Source organism: Thamnophis sirtalis, unplaced genomic scaffold (assembly GCF_051295495.1).
Source record: "Thamnophis sirtalis isolate CommonGarterSnake01/CBP01778 unplaced genomic scaffold, rThaSir2_p1.2 scaffold_5, whole genome shotgun sequence".
NCBI lineage: Eukaryota > Metazoa > Chordata > Lepidosauria > Squamata > Natricidae > Thamnophis > Thamnophis sirtalis.
This window is the reverse complement of record NW_028261385.1, coordinates 136,338,701-136,361,767: the sequence shown is the minus strand read 5'-3', so window position 1 is coordinate 136,361,767 and position 23,067 is coordinate 136,338,701.

Genomic DNA, 23,067 nt, shown 5'->3' with positions numbered 1-23,067 from the left:
TCTTCCCACCATCATTCCCCTCTACCCTACTTCCCCTCCCCCTCTATCACTCCTCTCTCCCAGTACACTCCCTCCCTTCCTTCTCACCCTCCCTCCCGTCCTCTCTCCCACCCTCTCTACCCCTCTTTCTTCTAGCCCTCTACTCCTCCCTTCGGTCTATTTCTACTATCTATTAATATATTCAGCTTGTCCTATTTTTACACTGGAATTAAAGAGCAACAGTATACAAGTGCAATCGTGTTACTTTAAAATCTAACACATACTATATATCCCCCCTCCCCCCTAAGACCCCACCTCCCTTCCCCCCCCCCCCCGACTTCCCAGAGCCCGTACACGGTGCAGATTTTTAACAAACACAGTCTAAAATATATAAGACAAAGGAAATTAAAAAAAAGAAAGTCAATAACATCTCTGCGTTGAACTCAGCTTCTTCCTGTTGCACTAACTTTGAGCAGTTTAGATTATTCCTAATCTTAAGCATAGGCTATCTGGAATTTCTTAGTCCCATATTTGTTTTGTGTATAGTCAATCCATTTTTTCCAGTCTCGTTTATATCTCTCATTTGAGTGGTCTTTAAGATATGCCGATATTTTAGCCATCTCGGCTAGGTTTGTAACTTTCAATGTCCAGCTTTACTGATCATAATAAACCACTAGCAAGCCTTTGCTTAAGCGTGCACACATACGTAGCTTTCATTCTCATGTACTCTATCTATCAGACTTGGCCAGAATAACTGGTTAAGAAACTTGACTGGAATGGAAAAAATGTGTTGTGATCCAATATCTCAGGGGCTGCCACAAAGAAGAGGGGGTCACGTTATTCTCCAATGCACCTGGTAGGACAAGAAGCAATGGGTGGGAACTAATCTAGAAGAGAAGCAACCTCGAAATAAGGAGAAATTTCCTGACAGTTAGCACAATTAATCAGTGGAACAATTTGCCTCCAGCTCCAAAAACTGGGAGTTTTTAAGAAGATGTTGGATATCCATTTGTCTGAAGTGGTGTAGGGTTTCCTGCCTAAGTAGAGGGTTGGACCAGAAGACCTCCAAGGTCCCTTCCAACTCTGTTATTCTGTTCTGTTCTGCTCTGCTCTGCTCTGTTCTATTGTATTCTGTTCTACTGCTTGTGCTTACATAGGATGTCTTACAATCAGATTTCTATCCATCTCTTTTTCATAGCAGTTTTTTTTTCTTTCCATCTTAACTGTCCTGACATTATTTGCTATCACTGCTGAGTGAGCAAGATTTTATGGTTCCACCACAAAACCGCGGTAGACTAAAGCGCGCTCGACAAAAGTGCATACGTGACGTCATCACAGCGCGACGAAAACAGCATGCTGTGAGCGGTAAATTTAAAATTAACGCGAAAACCTTACCCTAACCCCCCCAAACCTAACCTTAAACCTAAGCCTAAGCCTAACCCTTAACCTAACCCTAAACCTAACCCTAAACCTAACGCTAACCCTTAACCTAACCCTAAACCTAACCCTAACGCTTAACGTAACCCTAAACCTAACCCTAACCCTTAACCTAACCCTAACCCTAAACCTAACCCTAACCCTAAACCTAAACCTAACCCTTACCTTTATGTGAATCGGCTTGCTTCAATTTTATTTCAATTTTAATTTAATTTATTTTTAATTTTATTTGTCGCACTGCTGATGACGTCAGGTACGCGCTTTAATCGGGCGCGCTTTAGTGGACCGCGGTTTTGACGGGTCACGGATTTGACTACTTGAGGTGTGGCTTTCACTTAGTAGTTGGCTCCAATCTGGTCTAGTTTCAAACTAAGCCATTCAACAGCCATTGCACATCCAAGGCCACATTCCTTCAAGTGTTTAGTGGGTTGCCCTGCTTTATTCCTTTATTATTATTTCAGGCCATTGCCTATGTGCCATGCTTCTAAATTCAGATGGAGTTCATACATTGCACCACATGGGAGAGATTGGTGAGGGGTTGGAGTTGTCTGTGGATTCTCGCCTATCTGGTAAGATAAGTAATGATAAGCAATGGTAGGATGAGTAATGGTTATCTGTAATGGTTATCCAAATGGTTGGATAACCATTTGTCTGAAATTGAATTGGGGGTTGGACTAGAAGACCTCCAAAGTCCTTTCCAACTCTGTTATTCTATTCTATTCTATTCTATTCTATTCTATTCTATTCTATTCTATTCTATTCTATTCTATTCTGTCTATTCTATTCTATTCTATTCTGTCTATAATGTAATCTCTAATCAAAGAGTTATAAATCACTATCACTTATATACCAAGGAGTAACCCTTTCTTTCTCTTCCCATTGGATTCCAAGTACGCTTTACAAGACCTGTAATCAAGGTTTACATCAGTAATAAATTGGATGAGGAGAAGCGGATAGAAACTTGATGAAGATAAGGAGACTCTTGGACACCTGAATCACAAACTGGGAAAGTGTCCCATTGCGAGTATTTTGGAATATATATCAGCACTTGACTCCGAATAGGGCTATAATGATACAACCATTGTTAATACACCAATTATCTCTATTGCTAAGGGGAAGCTCCCGTGGTGGTTCAGTGGCTAAGCCGCTGAGGTTGTTGATCAGAAAGGTCGGCAGTTCGAATCCCTAGCACTGCCTAATGGAGTGCGCTCCCGTAACTTGTCCCAGCTTCTGCCAATCTAGCAGTTCGAACAGATGAATTTTGGTAAGAAATTTACCCAAGCCATATACCATAAACAAACAGCAAAAGATAATGATAAATGGAGAACTGACACATTCTATCGAAATAAAGAGAGGAATGAGACAAGGCTGCCCACTATCACCTTTATGTCACGTTCCAGTGTTCACGTTGCATACAAACAGAGATTCAGTTTGTTTGGTGAAAAACTTTTATCTCTGTCTAAGAAACTACGTGATAACCAGCACTAAATGACAATGATACAAAGGTAATCAAATCCAAGTCATTTCTAACCAAGTTAACACCATCACACACACACACACACACACACACACACACACACACACACACACCATTACCCCACTCAGCTCCACCCACAACTCCACCCAGATGACACCCACCCACCATCACCAATCACCATGACCCACACCCTCAGCCACATCCCCACTCAGAGTCATCATAGCCTCTTTCCTGGTTAGCCGCATCCGAGCAAAAGAGTTACATCAGAGTAGGCAGTTGCACCCGAGCAAAAGAGTTACATCAGAGTAGGCAGTTGTACCCGAGTAGAAGAGCCACATGCAGCTACAGGCTCAATCGACATCAGAGAGGCAACATCAACGTGGCAGCATTAGTGGCGTGTAAGCATGGCCGAGCGGGCATGGTGATGGACAGGTTCCCCCCTGGATGGCAGCCTGAGGGCTGATACTTAACTTTTTGCCTTAACATTAGAAGTTTTAAATAGAAAGATTAGAGAAGAGAAAGAAATAGGAGGAATGAAAATTTAAAAAGAAGAATATAAACTACAAGCATTTGCAGATGATTTGGTTTTTATCCTTGAGGACCCATTAGAAACTGCATCAGAATTGATAGAAAGAATAGAGGAATATGGAAAAGTAGCATGCTTGAAAATAAATAAAGATAAAATGACGATTCTGACAAAGAATATGTCATTGAGACAAAAGGAAGAATTGGCGGAAACTTTGGAGATTCAAGTTACAAATAAGGTGAAATATTTGGGAATATATTTCACTGCTAGATGTGGTACACTTAAAGAGAACAACTATCTTAGACTCAAACAGCAGATTGTGTCTGATTTAATGAAATGGGAAAACTTACATTTATCAATGATAGGGAGAATATCTACAATCAAAATGAACATTTTACCCAGAATACTATATTTGTTCCAGACAATCTCAATTAGATTGGGGAAAGACTATTTTGATGAACTAAATAAAATAGTGTGGAAATTTATCTGGCAAGGGAAAAAAGCAAGAATAAAATCAAAATTGTTACTAGAATAAGAGGAGGGTTGGGCCTACCTGTCTGGGAATGCTGGGAATGTTAAGAAATTCTAGAATATTGACTGTAGAAGGACATGATTTGCTGTTGGGATGGCATGCTTTTTTATGGTATAAGGGAACTAAAACACAGGGTTATTTTAGAAAACACTATATAGGAGAGGCTTTGCTACTAAATTGGGAGAAGACCAAAAGGCAATATTACCTAAAAATTCCAGTCTGGCTATCAACTATTGAAGCTTTTTCATATCCAATAATATATAAAAAGGAACAAACAGTTAGATATGGTGAAATATTGAATGCAGAGGGTGAACTTAAATCTATGCAAGAGTTGAAACAGGAAAGAATAGGAATGAATTGATTTACATATGTGCAAATATAATCTAGATATGATAAAGAATGCAAAATGGAAGGTTTCTATGATAAAATGACTGAATTAGATAAAATTTTGACAGGTACTGATGAAAAAGTAATTTAAAAATTATATGGACATCTACTAGAAGTTAAGCTAAAGGAAGAACAAGTCAAAGAAATCATGATAGCTTGGGGGGAAATTTTGGACATGGTGTTGAATTAGAGAAATGGCAGAAATTGTGGTCTCAAAATTATAAAATGACAATGTCAACAGCATACAAGGAAAATTTATATGAGATATTTTACAGGTGGCCTCAACGAGAATAGCAAGAATGTTCAAGAACAAGTTGGAAAAGTGTTGGAAATGTCATCAGACACCGGGCTCATATTACCATATGGGGTGAATTTGCATAGAAGCTAAAAGATACAGCACTAAAATCCACACGTGGTTGGAGAAAATGATACAAAAACACATAGACCTTAAACCAGAGATTTTTTTTTATTGGGAATTATACCAGAAACATATAATAAAGATTTGAAATATTTGATTGTAAATGTTTTAACAGCAGCTAGAATTGTATTTGCAAAAAATTGTAAAAATGAGAAAATACCAACGCAGGAGGAAGTTATTCGAAAAATAATAGAATGTGCTGAAATGAGTAAATTGACATTTGAAATTAGAGAACAAGAAGACGTACTATTTTATAAGGTATGGGACTTGTTTTATCAAGTCTTTGCTGGCTGAGAAACTCTGGGAGTCCACAAGTCTTAAAGTTGCCAAGGTTGGAGACCACTGCTCTAGGTTATCTTTAGTCAAACATAAGAGCCATGCCCTTTTTTTCTGGATTGCATTTTCAGAGAGCTAGTTTTGGCTCTCCTCTGGCTTTTTAGTTCTGGTCCTCGTGAACAATTGGAACCACAAGAGGAATAGATGCAAGCATCCCGAATTGGAGGGGGAAAAACAGATCAAAACAGGAAGGCCTTCAAGCCATATGTATTTGTTTATCTTTGTGGATTTCCTGAAAGTTACAATCAGGTTTAAAACCCAAAAATAGAACTAAGAGACGTTAGTTAAAAACATCCCTTTGATGATTGTGAGCAAAAAATAGCAGTTTTTTTTAATTATTCGTTTAAAATAAAATGTAGCAAGGCAACAAGCCTCATGTTTTCCAGGACTAGCAGCTAACATCTGGAAAAAAAAAGAGACTCACAAGGAATTTTATATGGGCTTATTTATTTATTTAAGTTATTGCGGGGAAGAAGGTGAATTGTCTTTTGAACTTTATCTGTCCCTTTTTATCTCCTTTCGCAGAATTTTATTTGGGGAAAATTGGAGGCAGGGCGATTAGGCATCTTCAGCACTTTGCTTTGATCAAACATAAATGTTTATTTATTTATATGCATGTTTATTTTATTTATATGCTGCCCTTTTCCCCCGAAGGGGACTCATAAAGATGGAATACAAATATAGTAATAAAAGCAGAGGTGAGTTTCACATAATTTTACCACCGGTTTGCCATGCACAAAAAAGGTGAGCACGCATGCGCCTTCTGGGCGTGCACGCAACCTTCTGCACATGAGCATTGCTCACGCACGCAGCTTGCACATATGCACGCGGCTTAGAAAACGTGGCTAAATAGGATGGCATAGCGCAGGGGCAAGTGGGTGCAAGTCGCCATTACCGGTTCGCCCAAACTGGTCCGAACTGGCTGAATGCCACCACTGAATAAAAGTCATCAAATGATTCAAGCTGTAGATTGTGCAAAGAAGTAGAAGAAACAGCAAATCCCTTCATTTACTTATTTAATTTTATCCCGCCATTAATATTTTTATGAATAACTCACATGTCCAACACACCTTCGTTCTACTATTTTCCCCGCAACAATTCTGTGAGGCGGGTTGGGCTACAAGAATGTGACTAGCCCAAGCTGACTTCCGTAGCTAAAGTGGGACTTGAACTCACGGTTTCTTGTTTTCTGCCCTCATGCCTTAACCACTAAATCAAACTGACTCTCCTTGATCATGCAAAAAGATCTCACAAACTGATTATAAACAATGAGAGGCTGAAATGATTCATTGGAATATCTGTGAATAGTATCATGTGCCACTAATGAAAAATTGGTGGAAACATAGAGTTGAAAAAAATACTTGAGGATGAGAGATCAAAATATTGTGAGATTTCTGACTATAAACTGATTCAGTCTTATTTATTTTATTTAAAACATATAGCTGCCCGTCTCATAACAAACTCCGAGCTGCTGATAACACACTAGATTTAACTGTGGTTTAAAAGAAGAAACTGTGGATAATTGATGTGGCAATTACCAGGGGATAGTAGAATAGAAGCAGTAGTGGGTTTCAAATTTTTTTGGAACCTACTCTGTGGGTGTGGCCTCCTTTGTGGGAGTGGCTTGCCAGCCATGTGACCTGGTGGGAGTGGCTTGCTGGCCATGTGTTCTCTCTCTCTCTCTCTCTCTCTCTCTCTCTCTCCTTCCTTCCTTTTGTCTCTCTGTCCCTTTTTTGTTTTTTCTTTCATCTCTCTCACTCTTTTCCTTTCTTTCTTTCTTTCTTTCTTTCTTTCTTTCTTTCTTTCTTTCTTTCTTTCTTTCTTTCTTTCTTCCTTTCTCTCTCTGTCTCTGTTTGTGTGTGTCAGTCTGTGTGTGTGTGTGTGTGTGTGTGTGCGTGTGTGTGCGTGCACACGTGGCAGTGGTGGGATTCAAAAAATTTTGGAACCTCTTCTGTAGGTGTGGCCTGCTTTCCGGGTTCACTGGTGGAACCTCTTCTAACCGGTTCGGTAGATTTGACGAACCGGTTCTACCGAATAGGTGCAAACTGGTAGGAACCCACCTCTGAATAGAAGGCAAAAAAAGATCATAAACCAGGGGTGGTGGTCTATTATCGGCACACTGGGTGCCATACCAAAAAAAAGTACAAAATAGTACTTAGAAAATCTTTGCTTTGACAACATTTCTATCTGTCAATTACAAAAGATCACACTGCTTTGACCTGCACATATGCAATACATTATGGCATCATAGGTTACTTGGAAAGAACTCTATGTGAATGATGGCCAACAGGCACTAAAGAATTGGTAGCTTTGATTTCACTGTTGTCTTTATAATAATGATACTGAAGATATACCAAAAATAGTTTAAATAGTTTACTCTTCATGGTATTGGACCTGGGTACTTGAGAGACCGCCTGCTGCCAATTGCCTCCAATAGACCGATTAGATCCCACAGATTAGGCCTCCTCCGAATTCCATCCGCCGGCCAATGCCGACTGGCAACTACCCGGAGGAGAGCCTTCTCTGTGGCTGCTCTGACCCTCTGGAACGAGCTCCCCGTGGAGATTCGAACCCTCACCACCCTCCAGGCCTTCTGCAAAGCCCTTAAAACCTGGCTGTTCCGACAGGCCTGGGGCTAAAGAGCTTTTGCCCCCCTCCTCGAATGGTATGGTTGTTGTGTGTTTTTAAATTGTGTATTTATGTTCGTCTTTTTATCCCCTGTCTGTACCCCCTTCCCTGACCGAATTGTGAGCCACCCTGAGTCCCCTTCGGGGAAAAGGGCGGCATATAAATGAAATAAATCCTAATCCTAAATTCATGTAGCACACTTTCTTTCCAGTGGTCTATTAACCATTAAGCATACTAAGCACCTGCTTAGGGCACGAGGCTGAAAGGGGGCACCACAAAATTGAGAGAGAGAGAAAAAAAACCTATGAAGATTAGTACAGTATGTACAAAGAAGGGGCATGAAGATTTGTCAGTGCTTAGGACACCAGTTAATCCGCCACTGTTTCTTCCCATATATAGTTATAGGTCAAGAAACGTGTGTCTCTTCAACTTTACTGAATTACAACTTTTAGCATTCTTCATAATTGGTCGTGTTGCATTTATAGTGAAATATGGAACTCTGAAGGTTTTCCAGTTTGGGTTTATAGGTATTGTATGGTAGAAGCTTCTAACATACAGGACCTATACGGTACTGTATAGTTTCTTCTACGGTAGGAGCAATGAAACAATGGTGATATCTTGTTCAAAAGGCCGTGGCACAACAAAACCGCGCTACGCAAAATAGCGGAGATTAAATCGCGTCACTAAAGTCGCGACGTCATCATCGCGCGTCATCACCGCGGGGACAACAGCGCGGCGACAGAAGGGCGTTCTACATACTTCGTTCTTTGCCTCCAAAGGTAGCCCTCCTCCTCCAGCTGACAGCGCCTGCAGGCACGGGGCAAAGCGGGCTGCCCAGCAGCAGCAGCCCGCGGGAAGGGTCCAGCTCAGCCGCGGGAGGCAGCAGGAAGCCCGCAGGGGGCCCGAGCAGGGCCGCCGACGCTGGTGGCGGAGGAGGACGCAGCAGCGGCAGCAGCTGAGGCTCTCCCGGGGCCGGCGAAGTGGGCTTGCCCGGCAGAGGCAGGCCGCCCTCTTCTTCCTCAACAACATCTCCTTGGATGGGCGGCCGCTGCCACCGGGCAAGCCCGCTTTGCCGGCTCCGGGAGAGCCTCAGCCGCCACCGCCGCCCGCCCTGCCTCTTCCTCCGGGGGAGGCATCGGCGGCGGAGGCCGCCCGTCCAAGGAGATGTTGTTGAGGAAGAAGAGGGCAGCCTGCCTCTGCCGGGCAAGCCCGCTTCGCCGGCCCGGGAGAGCCTCAGCCGCCGCCGCTGCTGCGTCCTCCTCCGCTTCCTGCTGCCCCCCGCGGCTGAGCTGGACCCTTCCCACGGGCTGCTGCTGCTGGGCAGCCCGCTTTGCCCCGTGCCCGCTGCCGCTGTCAGCTGGAGGAGGAGGGCTACCTTTGGAGGCAAAGAACGAAGCATGTAGAACGCCCTTCTGTCACCGCACTGTTGTCGCGGCGGTAGGGTCGTTTTTTTCTTAGCGCTTCGGACACCGCGGATTTGCCTCCGCACTTATGTCGGCGCGGATAAGGGCATCGTGGTTTTGTGGTGGAACCCAAAAGGCAGACATTTATAAAATTATGCATGATGACATATATAAAGAACCACTTTTCTCTTTTATAATATCTGAACTTTATTGGAATCTTCAGTTTAAGACAAACGATGAGAAATTCTGGGATGATAAAGGAAATATAACTGAATGATACAGTCCATTACAAGATGATTTAGTGATGTCAGTGTTGAATGGCTTCAAGATGGAAGTAGTTCAATTCATAGAGGATAAGATTATCAGTGACCATTATTGTCATAATGTATACATTTATGATAGGTGGTGTTATTCTTATGACTACCAGTTGCTGGGGAACACAAGTAGAGCCGAGGTGGCGCAGTGGTTAAATGCAGCACTGCAGGCTACTTCAGCTGACTGCAGTTCTGCAGTTTGGCTGTTCAAATCTCACCGGCTCAAGGTTGACTCAGCCTTCCATCCTTCTGAGGTGGGTAAAATGAGGACCCGGATTGTTGGGGGCAATATGCTGACTCTGTAAACCGCTTAGAGAGGATTTCGTAGATTTTCACGGGTGTAGGTATGCTGGTCTGTGAAAATAAAATGTGCGAAAACAAATATCTTACCTCTACGGGGAGGAAACCCTCTTGCTCACCAGGACCTACGAGAAACCTGAAGTCCAAAGAGCCACCATCTTAACAAATGAACCCCACCCACCACCTAGGTCGTTACAACACAAAAGAAAACACCAGCTTGAAGATGGCGAGTGGGACCTCGCCGAAACGTTGCCAAGACAATCTCAATCTTACACGGAAAAAACCCCGAATACAACAAGACCAGCATACCTACACAGGTGAAAATCTATGAAAACACACAAACACACAAACACACACACAAATATATTATATTATATTATATTATATTATATTATATTATATTATATTATATTATATTATATTATATTATATTATATTATATTATATTATATTATATTATTATATTATATTATATTATATTATATTATATTATATTATATTATATTATATTATATTATATTATATTATATTATATTATATTATATTATATTATATTATATTATATTATATTATATGTTATATGTTATATGTTATATATTATATATTATATATTATATATTATATATTATATATTATATATTATATATTATATATTATATATTATATATTATATATTATATATGTATGTATTATGTCACAACCCCTGGTATGCCCAAATATGGGAGGAAGCAGGTTCAAATCCCAGTAAGGGTATGGCTAGCTTATGAGAGCTAAATAGCTTGAAATAGATCTATACTAGTCTCCCTTTATTTATTTATCAGCACAAATGCAACACACACACACAGACACACACACAGACACACACACACACATATATATAGTCTAATGGGTGATGCAGGAGTATGTGCTGCTTTCAAAGTGATCTCATTTGGCCCATTTAGTTCTCAGGATTTCAGACTGACATCCTCTCTGTCTGAACATAGTCTGTCAACAGAGTGATAGCGACAGCAAATGTTAAACAGAACAGGAAGCGCTTTTGACATTGACCCTAAATAAATTTCATCATGGTTTAAATTTAGTTGGCCGGAAAAATTTACTCTGTTAGGGAAATGAGAGCCAAGGCAAGTACATAAAATGAAATGGTCAGAGAGCTTGAGTGATTGGGCAGATAAAGTATCATGGTGTAATCCTAGAAGAATCATCTAGTAGGGGAGATGGGCAGCATACACATTTAATAAACCAAAACATAAGATATATCTGCTTATTTAGAAATAAGCGTCATTGATTTGAGATGCCATGTCTCGATAGAGTTAGGGTTAGGGTTAGAGGTAGGGTTGCAGTATTAGACTGTAATCCTATCCTTCCCCTCCAAATTAAGATTGAAACACATTAAACCTGTATAAGTTTTTATCATTCACAGCTGCAATTCTAATAAAAGAAGGAAATGTTTGCATATTGCAGAATGCTTAGTTTGGTAAAATTCCACTTCTAGTTAAAAATGTTAAACTGAGCCCATACTTCAGTTGGTGCAAAAGTAATTCTGACTGGAGAAGGATTTGAGGACTTAAAAAAAATGCAAGCAAGTGACTTTGTGGGTGTAGAATAGCATGAAATTCAGTGCCAGACAACAAGGGAAGACAGGGCTTCTCTCCCTTCATAGTTCTACAGGAAAGGGAGCAGAGGTGGGCTCTTACCGGTTCGCACCAGTTCGGTAGAACCGGTTCGTCAAATCTACCGAACCGGTTAGAAGAGGTTCCACCAGTGGACCCGGAAAGCAGGCCACACCTACAGAAGAGGTTCCAAAAAATTTTGAAACCCACCACTGAAAGGGAGGCTCTACCTTGGTTTTCTCTTGGTCATCTTCACCTATAGCAAATGTTTCCATAGGAGGTTATTAAAGAAATAAATAAAGATCCGGTTAGTATTTACAGATTTACAGATCCAGGAATTCCAAAGTTATAAATTAGATTGGGAGGCTGAAAAAACTTCCCAATCAAAAATCCACCATCTTAGCAAATTGCTATATTACTGCAAGAAAGCTGCATGGATTTTACCTCCATTAAGATACCAGGAGTGGAGGTAGACTTTGTCCATCACCATTATCATGACTTTCATCAATCCAGCATATCCACCGTCCTATTTTAAAACCAAACCACAATCCAGACTTTTCCAGGAATTCTTAATTAATTCTTTCTGAAGTATCTGCAAAGATACCTGGGTTTGGGTTCAACACAGAGGTGGGTTGCTGCCAGTTCGGCCAGGATCGTGTGAACCGGTAATAGCAGTAGCGGGAGGCTTTGCCCACCCAGCCGGATGCATTGAACGTGGAAATGCACCCAAACCGGTAGTAAAAAAATTGGCAACCCACCACTGATTCAACAGGAACTTTTTCAGGGATGCACATAGCTGCAGAAGCGGCCTTAGAAACAATAGCATCACTATGATTACAGCTGAAGAAGAGCAAAAGGTAATAGAGGCACCGAATTTTTGGAACCTACTCTGTGGGTGTGGCCTCCTTTGTGGGAGTGGCTTGCCAGCCATGTGACTGGGTGGGAGTGGCTTGCCGGCCATGTGACCGGGTGGGAGTGGCTTGCCGGCCATGTGACCGGGTGGGAGTGGCCTGCCGCCCATGTGACTGGGTGGGAGTGGCCAAGACGATGTCACTGAATTCTTTGCCCCAAATGGATGAACTACAGTAACGTTAAAATAAGTACAAAAACAATAAAAGAGCTACTTACAGCAGGAAGATGACTGTTCTTACCAGTCTTCAGTATCACTGACTCCAATGAATGGGCTGCACAAAGAAGAGACACAGAAATGAATCGGTGACCGATTACTGAATGAGTTATGACAGAGGACAGAAATGTTTGTGGGGGGATTTTCGTGTGGGAGCACCTCAGTCCACAGCTGGTCACTGCAACAACTTTGCAAAACCTAATGCACTCTTCATGTGTTGGGCCATGACCTCCATTCTTTCCCGTGCCTTTCCTTCACGAAAAACAACCACCACCAAAGAAAGACATAAAAGATCTTTAGCCAGCCTTTGAGCAACACAAAAACAGGAAGCCAATAAAATAGAGGAAAATTGCCAGACATACTATGCCTTTTTAGCTTCCAGGAAAACATTGTTACCATTCAGTCAGCTTGCAGCATGGTTTGCTTGCTTCTTATAAGTGAGTCAGAGAGTCTGAAATGATGTTGTGAACAAGAATTCTGTAAACATAGCTGTGACTATTTAATAGCAGGAAGAACAAGTCAACTCTTCCTTTTGCTGCCTCTCAGCCTCGCTATCTCACTCCATAAACAATTTCCCCCTGCTTTCCCCAAATCTTTCCTTAATAGCCTGCTGCCAAGCTTAACGCCAGGTGAAAACCTGTGTGCTAGGAATGTACATCATATGAACAAGATGGCATGCAAATCAATGAAGATGATTCACTAAGCCCTGATGCACGTCAGTGAGTCCTTTAAGATGGCCAAGTAGACTCTGCTTTCCTTGAGTAAACAGCAGAGGTGGTATTCAGCAGGTTCTGACCGGATCTGGAAAACCAACAGCCGAAATTATGAGTAGTTCGGAGAACCGGCAAATACCACCTCTGACTGGCCCTGCCCCCATCTATTCCCTGCCTCCCGAGTCCCAGGAGGGAATTGCAATAACCTTCCCATCAGTGGTGGGTTTCAAATAATTGAACAACCGGTTCTCTGTCCTAATGACCAGTTGGGTAGGTGGGGCTTGGTGGTCATGTGTCTGGGTGGGTGTGGCCAACTCAATGTCACTCACGTCAATGGGCGCTTCCCCTTAGCTGTTACAATGCAATAAGGGTTAACCGGAGAGGCAGTTTCTGTAAGCAGGGCAATAAGAATGTTTCCTTCCTGCCTTTCTTACAGGATTAGCCCAGTAAAGTGGAAAAAACAAAATGAGATTTCTTCCAACAATCGGTTCTCTGAACTGCTTAGAAAGTTAACAACCAGTTCTCCCAAATAGGTGCAAACTGGCTGAATCCCACCACTGCTTCTGATGTCACGCCCACCAACCATACCCACCATGCCATGCCATGCCCACCAAACCATGCCCACAGAACCAGTAGTAAAAAAATTTGAATCCCATCACTGGTAAACAGGACTTTGGAGGAGGGTCCGTGTTAGAGACTAAAATTAGTGGAAGATGTGCCAGTAAACATAAGCAGAGTGCTGAAAGAAGTTTGAATAAATCGCTGATTAATGGACTGTTTATATGTCATCATGTTGTTGTTAACTGCTATTCTATGGTTAGTCATTGCATATTTAAATGTCCACAAACAAGAGTTTAAAAATATTTATAGTCTCTACGCCTCGCCTTTTCAATTTGGTAGGATTACATCTCCTGTTATCTCCAACCAGTATGGCCAAACACCATGTAGTAGAAAATTACTGGAATTTTAGGGGACACCGAACTCAGAAACTTGCTCTGTGTGTTTCCCTGAACAGCAGCTGTAGAAATGAAGCACATACAGTTTGTAATATGATGAGCACGTGAAAATGCAGTTTTTGTAGAAATGAAGTTGCATGCAAAGCTAACTTTGATTCGTAGCCAAAAAAAAAGTGTGAAACACCCACAACTTTCCCAAGAAGTCCAGAAAATACATAACTGTTGACACATCTGAAATTTTCAGCTGAATCTTCTAGTTCTGATCTGTCTGATAAATTCTGAAAACATGGCCACCCTATAGTAGTTGCTTGAGTTGTTTTAAAAAAGCAGAATTACACAAAATGCAGTTCTGGAGACCAAACTAAGAAGCCCTGCCATTATGGAAGGAGAATATTAACAGAGGAAGCAATACAGCATTATATTAATTTGAGGTTCCACCACAAATGCGCAAACGACAAAAGCGCGCCTCACTAAACCGCGCCGACAAAACCGCCGACGAAGGAGCGACGAATGAGCCCTGAAGCGCGCCGACAACAGTGCGCCCACAACAGCGCGCTGTAACCTAACCCTAAACCTAACCCTAAACCTAACCCTAAACCTAACCCTAAACCTAATCCTAAACCTAACCCTAAACCTTACCTTAACTTAAATTGTGCTTCTGTCAGTGCGCTGTTGTCGGCGCGCTTATGACGTTCACGCTTTTGACTGGTCACGCAATTTGAAGCGCAGGCAGACGCTGACAGACATAAGTCTATGGATACTTTGCGAAAAGGTAGAAGTCTAGCAGATATACGCCTGTTTTATCTTTTATTTCATTTTTTAAAATGCAAAAAACCACAACCGATCAACCAAAGCACACCTCCAAACCAGAGGTGGGTTCCTACCAGTTCGCACCTATTTGGTAGAACTGGTTCGTCAAATCTACCGAACCGGTTAGAAGAGGTTCCACCAGTGGACCCGGAAAGCAGGCCACACCTACAGAAGAGGTTCCAAAAATTTTTGAAACCCACCACTGCTCCAAACCCACACACTACTGAAACCTTTAATTTTGTCACTGAATTCTACAGCACAAGAGGTTCTGGGTGATGAAATTTGAGTTTAGAATGTTATGGGCAGTGATGGGTTCCAGATTCCGTTCCAACCGGTATGGTTGGAATGGCCCCGGCATCACCCACATGCACGGGTGTGATGCATTCATGCGTCCGACCCATCAGTGAGGCTTCCGCAAGCCTCTGTGACGCTCCAGCTGCTCAGCGGAGCATCATGCAGGTGCTGTATGCACCATGCGCATGTGCGGAAGCCTTAAAAGACAGGTAAGGAGTTCAGGCGAGCAGGCCCTCTGGAAGACCATGCCGGAACGGTATCCGGTGCTCCGGGCTGGCTCCGGTTTGCCCTTACCGGGGCGTACTGCCTGCAACCCACCACTGTTTATGGGTGACCCATCCTTGTTAAAGCCATCCTTTGTTATTTATCCACACCACCATTAAGGTTTGGAAGACTTCTACGTCATTCGTATTTATCAGCCTTTGAACACTCTTGGAGCGATCTAAAGCATCTTTGAGACCTGACCAGGGATGGGCTGCTATGTGTTCGGCCAGGTTCGGGAGAACCCATAGCTAATGTTATGGCCTGTTTGGAGAACTCCAAGTCCCGTCCCTGGCTGGCCCTGCCCACCCCTCCCCTCCCAGGAGTCTCCACATGGCCCGTTTTGGATGCAAGGTAAGTGTGGGGCGATTGTAGAGGCTCAGGGAGCGGGGGAATGGGCTTCTTGGAGCCCAGGGGAGGCAGTTTTCACCCTCCCAGAGGCTCGAGGAAAGCCTCCAGAGGCTGGGGAAGGCAAAAAAGGCCCATTTGCTGTGGCCCACCCTGAACTTGACCCCTTTTCATAGAAGCAATATCTAAAAAGTGCCTCCAATAATAGTAATATCCAAGTTTCTAATTCCCCCTGAAGAAGATCCCTTCAAACTAATTTTTTAAAGTGAATCTCATTGACTCTGTAATGAAACTGAGATTCAGATTCACCCTTTCCTTTTTTCCACTCTCCAGTGCAAACTGCCAGGCCAGTAAGTTTCATTGAACAGACCTTGTCCCCTGAGCTCCATTGTTCCCCTCAGACTAATAGCCTTAAATTTAATTGGAGAGCTAAGAAATAGATTGGAGATTCCTGGGGGATCATTAAATGGCAGGTATGTAAGCCAAGACATTAGCTCTAGCAGTTAATCCAAACAGTTATTAATTAAATGTCTGAATGATGTAGTTCTTCCAGAGATGACTTGGCTGGGATTTATAAGCATTACGACCAAATAATAACTTAGGGAGAAGTAAGCGAGGCCACATATAAAATGCATCCTTTGAAATAGGCTGCCTGTTTTACAGAGAAGCATATTAGAAGGCGCAGCACAAGCACTGAAAACTGACATTTTTATGCCACAACATTGCTTAGCGTTTTGAACAAAACAAAGACGTAGGCAGGAAGCAAGGCACAGCAGGAAAGACTGTATTGTGCTTTTGCCTAATTATAAAAATAGGGAAAGGAGAATAAGAAGAAGATATGAAGAACTGTGTATCGCTGCATAAGTATAAATGGAATAAAGGTATTTTTCAGAGATATGACACAGTCACAAGGGACTATATACTGCTTCAAAAATGAATATTTTGTTCTAGAAGCCCTGAAAGTCCAAGAGATCTTAATTCTTAAAACCGTTTACATGTGCACATGTGCACATAGTAGATAGTCCTCGCTTACCAACTCCTTCAGCAGCTGTTCAAAATTATGATGATGGCGTTGAAAAGGATATTTATGATTGATCTCCGAACTTGTAGCTGTCCCAGACTCTTCATGGTCACATGATTGCAAGGTGTGTGCTTTGCAGCTGGTGGATGTTTACGATGATCACACCATCCTGTGGTGACATTTGCGACTGCCATTTGTGACTTCACAGCCACTTTCCGAGCAACGTCAATGGGGAAGCCAGCAGGAAGTTGCAAGAGGTGATCCCATGATGTAACACTGATTGACCACAAGTGAGCGATTCATTTCGCAACTGCAGCCAGAACATGTCAAAGTCGGCATGGCCTCCTATTGTTTCACTTTATGACCATGTTACTTAGTGATGGCTTTGTCAGACCCAATTGCAGTCAATGAAGACCCCCTGCATTGCAAAAAGCAAAAAAAAAATGACTTATTTAATTTATGAATCCTCTAATAACACAGGGATTATTCTGTACCATATTGCTGGCAAGTGCTGCAATATTTATTTTTAGAAAGCTGTGTTGTATAGGTGAATAATAAATATAATGCCGTGCAATTTTTGGAATGTAGAAAAGCAACCTTCGATTTCACAGAACGCATTTCCATTGTTTTTGCAAAGTCAAATAGTTATGTTCTTGTGTGCTAAAACCATCTGTTACATTTATGGAAGTGTTAACAAAGTTCACCCAAATGGCTATGTTGCCTAAAACATACATGGGAGAGACTGTATAGTCATTCATGGGGGAAAGATGCATTAAAGTCACTGGTACTCCTTCTAAGTATATACACATATAGGGTTGCTAACCGAATACTCTTTTAAAAGGGCTAACTTGCTCCATAAGATGCAGAGGTGGGTTCCTACCAGTTCACACCTATTCGGTAGAACCGGTTCGTCAAATCTACGGGACCGGTTAGAAGAGGTTCCACCAGTGGACCCGAAAAGCAGGCCATACCTACAGAAGAGGTTCCCAAAAATTTTAAAACCCACCACTGCTAAAGGGTTAGAGGTGCAAGGATTTTGTAACTTGACAGCTTTAAGACTTGCATGCTTCAGTGCCAGAGTTCCTGAGCCAACATGACTGGAGGAGGAATTATGGGAGTTGAAGTCCACAAGTCTTAAAGCTGTCAGGTTTGAAGACTCCTAGTTTTTTTTTTCTAAAGGGTTAGGGGTGCAAGGATCTTGTAACTTGACAGCTTTAAGACTTGCATGCTTCAATGCCAGAGTTTCTGAATAGCTACTTGGACTGACCTAAGTACTAATTCATAATTTTATATCCGGTCACATGGGTGGCAAGCCACTCCCATCCGGTCACATGGGTGGCAAGCCACTCCCACAAAGGGGGCCACACCCACAGAGTAGGTTCGAACAATTTTTGAAACCCACCACTGATAAGATGGCTGCTTCAATCAAACAACCTTAGAGCAAAGTTCTCTTAGAAGATGTCTGGCTTCAGCTTGACCAGCCCTAGATCTAGAGGGCACAGATCCTTCCAATTCAGTTTTATTTTAGCTATTACAAAGCAATGGTACAAGGCCCACACTGTGTCCCACCACTTGCAAACTCCTACTTATGTGTAATAAGAGACAGAAGACGTGGTTTGACACCTGTGCATGGTTACTCTGTCAGACTAACCTGGTCTTGGGCCCTTTGCTTTGGATCTTCCCTAGTTTAGCCTGCACCAGAGAACATTCAGTGAAAAGAAATCTGAGATTTATGTAAGCAACAAACAATCAATTGTCTGTTTTTTAAACGCTCCCCTCTTCCTTCAAAGATGACACTGTATTACTGCTACATTATCTGCTGCCCTCAAAGGCTGTTTCTTCTTCTTTTATGTGCCGAGCCAGCCGGAGAAGAATTAGTACTGGTTTGATTCAGAGGAAGTCAACTTCCTAAGATCCAGCAGGATAATCAATTTCCAAATACATACATATAAGGATTTGTTCCTCAATTGCCTTGCCTTGCCTTGCTCGAAATACATCAGTCATTCGCTGAAAGGGAAGCAGTTCATGGAGGTCTACCCAGGGTGGCAGCGGTGTTGATGTTCAACAGTGTCAAAGTGGCAGATGGCCTCTATTAACATATAATTCAGTGAATATAATCACCTATTGAGCGTGGATAGAATTTGGCTCGCTAGGGCATGCTCACTTTTTAAAACACTGTAGACCTCCTGAGGACAGCCCTTTTTACTGCTTCAGTCCCATGCCTATTAACTGCAACTTCCTACTGCTTGTAGTCTTTGATGTGTGGAACATGTCAATCCTATTATTGCTGCCTGCTGATATTGTACCCATACCTAGCACTGATGATGTTACCTAGTTTTGGGTAATGAAACATCTGCAAAACAACAACAACAACAACCAAGCTCAGAGAGCATCCAGGACAGCTCATTTTCGTGACCCGACAAATGCGCGAACGTCAAAAGTGCGCCAACAAAAGCACGCCGACAGAAGCATGATTTAAGTTAAGGTAAGGTTTAGGGTTAGGTTTAGGGTTAGGGTTAGGGTTAGGTTTAGGGTTAGGTTTAGGGTTAGGTTTAGGGTTAGGGTTAGGGTTCGGGTTAGGTTTAGGGTTAGGTTTAGGGTTAGGGTTAGGTTTAGGGTTAGGTTTAGGGTTAGGTTTAGGGTTAGGGTTAGGTTTAGGGTTACGTTTAGGGTTAGGGTTAGGGTTAGGGTTAGGGTTAGGGTTAGGTTTAGGGTTAGGTTTAGGGTTAGGTTTAGGGTTAGGGTTAGGGTTAGGGTTAGGGTTACAGCGCGCTTCTGTCGGCGTGCTGTTGTCGGTGCGCTTCAGCGCTTATTTGTCGGCGTGGTTTTGTTTGCGTGGTTTTGTCACCACGGTTTAGTCAGGCGCGCTTTTGTCATTCGCGCATTTGTGGTGGAACCCTCATTTTAACCCTGAGCTACAGACATAAGAGCCGAGGTGGCGCAGTGGTTAGAGTGCAGCACTGCAGGCTACTTCAGCTGACTGCAGTTCAGCAGTTCGGCTGTTCAAATCTCACCGGCTCAGGGTTGACTCAGCCTTCCATCCTTCCAAGGTGGGTAAAATGAGGACCCGGATTGTTGTTGGGGGCAATATGCTGACTCTGTAAACCGCTTAGAGAGGGCTGAAAGCCCTATGAAGCGGTATAGAAGTCTAACTGCTATTGCTATTGCTATGCATATGCGCACCTTCAAAGAAATAAGTGCTGATTACTCAGGGGGAGAGAACAGCCTTAGGATGCCATTTAGTTCTTCGGTCATTCCATTTGACTCCCTCACCCCACCATTTGCTTGCCTTGGAGGGCAGAGAAGAAGCATAGGTGCCATAGTTAACTCCACATCCCCCTAAATTATCCTGCTATCGTCACTTGCAATGGTTAGGGAAGGGGGATTCCTGATCGCTGTTCCCCTGCCTAAGATGGGAAAAGGAATTTAGCTAACTGAGTTGTCATTTCACCTTCAAAAGCAAGATGAACTGGAATTTTCACTGATACTACGTTCCATGGGTGAAGAAACAGTGATTGGTTGAAAGCAGGCAAGAGGAGAGAAAATAACTTTCATCTCGCAACTCTGCTATCCAGCCAGCCTGCTAAAGGCTGTACCTGGGCAAGATCAAACAGTGGTGGGCATTCACAGCACATTGACTGTAGCTGAACAACCCCAGGTATATCATGTTGAAGGCAGCTTGTGGCCCGTGACCTAGAATTATCCATATGTTCTTAAAGCTTGCTAAATTGCCAGTTCCCTCCCAGTGCCATTAACAATTTTAGGTTCAAAAATTAGGCAATCAAATTGCTTCTCTTGGGGCCTTCAAAAGTTTTACTTCCTGAATCCTGAAACTCAAATAACAGATCCAGTCATGGGTAACTCTTGACTGTTATTTGACAAAGCTCCAACAGAGATATTGTTGTTAGTACTGGACCAGGGGCTGGTTCCTGCCAGTTCTAACCTCTTCTATAGAAGAGGTTCCACAAATCTACAGTGCTGTTTAGAACTGGTTCCAGCTCCCTTCCCCTGCCCGTCCACACATAATCAAGATGAAGAGCGAGAGGAAGAATTCTGGGAGCACCCCTGGGGGTTTTTTCTAAAGGGTTAGGGGTGCAAAGGTCTTGTAACTTAACAGCTTTAAGACTTGCACGCTTCAATGCCAGATTCCTGTGTCAACATGATTGGAGGATAAATTCTGGGAGTTGAAGTCCACAAATCTTAAAGCTGTCAACTTTGAACAACCCTGGTTTTTTTTCCCTAAAGGGTTAGGGGTGCAAGGGTCTTGTAACTTGACAGCTTTAAGACCTGGGTGCTTCAAATGCCAGAGTTTCTGAGCCAACATTTTGGTTGCTAAGCAAGAGTGAGTTTCACCACATTTTACAAGTTGGCCATCCCACCCAGTCACATGACTGCCAAGCCACTCCCACCCAGTCACATGACCGGCAAGCCATTCCCACAAAGCAGGCCACACCTACAGAAGAGGTTTAAAAATTTTTTGAAACCCACCACTGTACTGGACATTTTACCCTTTTCTTGTTGGAAGTCACATATTTTAAAAAAAGATAGGAGTGTTAAAAAGCTACCAAAGCAGTTTCTTGTGGGCTAGTGACTTCCACAGTACAATTCCCAGAATTCCAAGGGAGCCCAACTAATCGGAGAGAAAGTAGAAAGAACCATGCACTAACTTACTACAATACTCTACCTTTGCTATTTGCTTTAATACCTTTTTCCTACACTGCTCTTCAAAAGCATCTCAGGCAGGTGGGATAGAGTTAACCAATTAACTAGTCAGGAGGAAAGGAAGCAAGGTTGGGAGGCTAAGAAGAGTGGACTTGGAGTTGTTTATTCATTTAATTTTGTCAGTCTATGTCAGGCGCAAATAATCACAAGCATTTGTAAAGTTCAAAGCACAGAAGAGCTTATTGTTGCTACCTCTATACAAGAATATAGACAACTAATGGTCAAAGCTAAATTGGCTCTTGTTGTTAGTTGTGAAGTCATGTCCGACCCATCGCGGCCCTATGGACAACACCGCTAATCTATGAAGGGGCAATTGGTTCCAGATTAGGGTTAACAGAATTCATGGGGAGGGGTTGGACTTGGGTCACTTGTGACAATGTAATGACTCTAAACCAATGGCACATTTAACGCCACCTTCCAGCTCAACCTGCTCTTCTCCTATGGTCTACTGCAGTAATGGCTAACCTTTTTGTCATCGCATGTCGAAAGCGCCCGCCCGCACCCATAATGCAAAGTGTGTGTGACCTCTGCCCCTGTGCATGTGTCCCACCCATCTCACCCATTTTTGGCTTCCAGGTTGATGCAGGAGGACTTCCAGGCCCAAAACAGGGTGCAGGACGGCTATGTGAGCCCCCCAAATGCAATGCGACCACTCCCTGTGTATGCGACTTGCCCCTCCCGGAGCATGTGCGGCAGAGACTCAAAGACCAGCTGGCGGGCAGGAGGCACGCGCGCATGTACAGTAGAGCTGAGCTGAGGCGACAGTTGGCATGCCTGCAGAGAGGGCTCTGTGTGCCACCTGTGGCACATGTGCCATAGGTTCTCCATCACAGGTTTACTGAGATAAGTTTCGGAAGAAACATTTTTAACCCTCCAAAATTTGGTCTGGTGACAAACAAATTAGAATTGCTTCATGAACTCCTTCTCTCAATTTACCTTGCCTGATCACCTGATTTGGGATGATATTTTTTTCCCCTCTGTCCATATTTTATTTGAACAAGTAACTGGAAATATTAGACCTCCCCCCAAATTAGATGGCAAAGAATTAACACCAACCAATTTAATTCTATCATCTTACATCCAAGGACTTGAATGTAATCAGTTTGTGGATCAGGTTCTATATTTGGTCATTTAGAGCAGCTGGTGGTTTCCAGAAAACATCCTTCCAACCCCTGTTTAAAGAAGCCATTTCAAACAAAAGATAACTCATAAAGAGGCTCAGTTAATTTTTCAAACGATATGCGGGGTGAGGACGAAGCTGCCTTTTGAATTATTCATTTTAACGGAGAACTGGTTATTCATTCACCTGGCTCCAGCCACTGATATAAACACACAGCTCACTTGCACTCTGTAATATTTACTGTATTTAAACACGCCTGGAGGTCATTGAACAGGCTGTGCCTTCTGAGGTGCCGCCTCACAGGGAGCCGAAGAACTTGAGAGAGGGGTAGGCAGCCGGCAAATGTCCC